The sequence below is a fragment of the Nematolebias whitei genome, chromosome 19 (genome assembly GCF_014905685.2).
Source record: "Nematolebias whitei isolate Nwh7 chromosome 19, NemWhi1, whole genome shotgun sequence".
In the NCBI taxonomy this organism is placed as follows: Eukaryota; Metazoa; Chordata; class Actinopteri; order Cyprinodontiformes; family Rivulidae; genus Nematolebias; species Nematolebias whitei.
Window position 1 is genome coordinate 15,071,807 of NC_056516.1, and position 1,689 is coordinate 15,073,495.

General features: G+C 39.1%; 1 long non-coding RNA gene across 1 annotated transcript; it reads right to left on the reverse strand.

The window, feature by feature from the left end:
- Positions 1-931: 931 nt before the first annotated feature.
- LOC119425589 lies at positions 932-1,671 on the reverse strand. Its single transcript, XR_005187570.1, has 3 exons — positions 1,576-1,671; positions 1,160-1,277; positions 932-1,042 (listed from the first exon to the last, which is right to left on the reverse strand). It is a non-coding gene; the product is annotated as an uncharacterized LOC119425589 (long non-coding RNA).
- Between the last annotated feature and the right edge of the window lie 18 nt (positions 1,672-1,689).

Here is a 1,689-nt window from a genome sequence, read left to right on the forward strand (position 1 = left end):
CAAGGTGCCCCTGGATGCTGGTTCCTGTCTGTGGTAAAAACAGAATAAAACATGATTAGTCTTGGGTTTCAAAGAAAACAGGGTTCTTATAGTTAAGGCAAATTACTTTTCAGGACCTCTTTAATGTTACTTGAAATGAAATTTCAGACCAACTTCACAAAAAATACAAATAAATAAAAATAAGTGAAGAATAGGGAATTTTGATCAACATAAATATTCCCTTAGCTGTAACCTTACCTTGACAAACTTCACAAGATGTTCAATGGCTGCTCTGGCTGAGAGTTTTCCTGGTCTCTTCCGGCCATGAGGTGACGGTGGCAGGAGGTGCACAAGAATCAGAATGGATGACATGTCACTGTCCCATCCTGGAAGAAAAGATGAAATAAACATAAGCTAACAGAACTTCTTTGCAACCGTGTTAACACTTCCAGAGGAAGCTTACCAAACAGTGACGGCAGAAGGAGGCGCACTTATATTGAATCAATTTACATAAAATTATGTTACATTAAACACCGTCTTTATAATCCAGTCCAACTTACCATTTTGCACCTCTGTTGTGCCTTCAGCATTGTGAAGAAGGTTCTCAAGGTCATCAGACTGTGTGAGACCACGGCTTTGTTCGAGGACTTTCTGCTTGTAGACAGTGGGCCACTTCTCCAGGAATTTTGCAGAGATGGCTTCCCCAAACATCAATGTAAAATCTTGCTCAACCTGGAGAAGAGATGAAGGTTTTAAAAATCATTTTGTTAAACTTTCTCACGCCCACCTCAATTTAAACTTTATAAAAATAGGTTAAGCTGAAGTGAAGATAAGCATACCAATCCTCCCATGTCCAGGAATCTTGGGAAGTCCAAAAAGATACCAGGTGACTTCACTGGGTCATGAATCATCTTCTGGCGATAGTTGAAAGTCTGTTTCATCTTCGTCATTACAGTTCCTTCATCAGTTGTGTGCTTCATCAGCGCAATGGCTTCAGAACACAAGCTGTCTGTCAAAAGGCAGTCTTCTTCTCTCAAACAGTCTCTGTCAGTTGTTGGTCCCCCTAAAAAAACATTATATGAATGGGACACTCGATCTTAGGATTTAATAAATAAGGCTTGGGAACCTATTGTGCAGTTTGGTTGTAGGATAAAATTTGTACAAGTATAAATACACATACCTGTTTGGGTTTGTGACAGTCTGGGGACCTTCTTTTGTCCATTAGAAGCTTCCCTCTGGACAAACTTCAGTCTCCAAGCCAGATACCCACTCCCATCTTCTGCATTGTAATAATGCTCCTAAAAGTAGGTGAATGATAAATGTTTTTAAAGCTGCGAAAGTAAAGACAACCGTGAATGATAGTAGCTATGATTTACAGATTTTAGTTCCCATTGTTTGAATTACATAAATAAAATCTCTTCACAATGTTTATTCTTCAAGCTGCAGTAGGTCAACACTGGAAACTCTAAACTCTACAAAAGTTTTAAAATTGGAAAGTTAAAAACAAGTGGCACAGATGCAGGGGATGCAACAGAGAAACATTTTCAGTTCTACTCAAACCATAGCCAACAAGTTGGACTTCTGTTTTGAACTTACATAGCCAAATCTGCTCTTAGGATCAGCCAGGTAAGGGAACAAGGTAATAATACCCTTTGCATAGTCCTCTTTGATACGTCTGGAGGGACTTGTCCTATATTGACACAGAAAAAA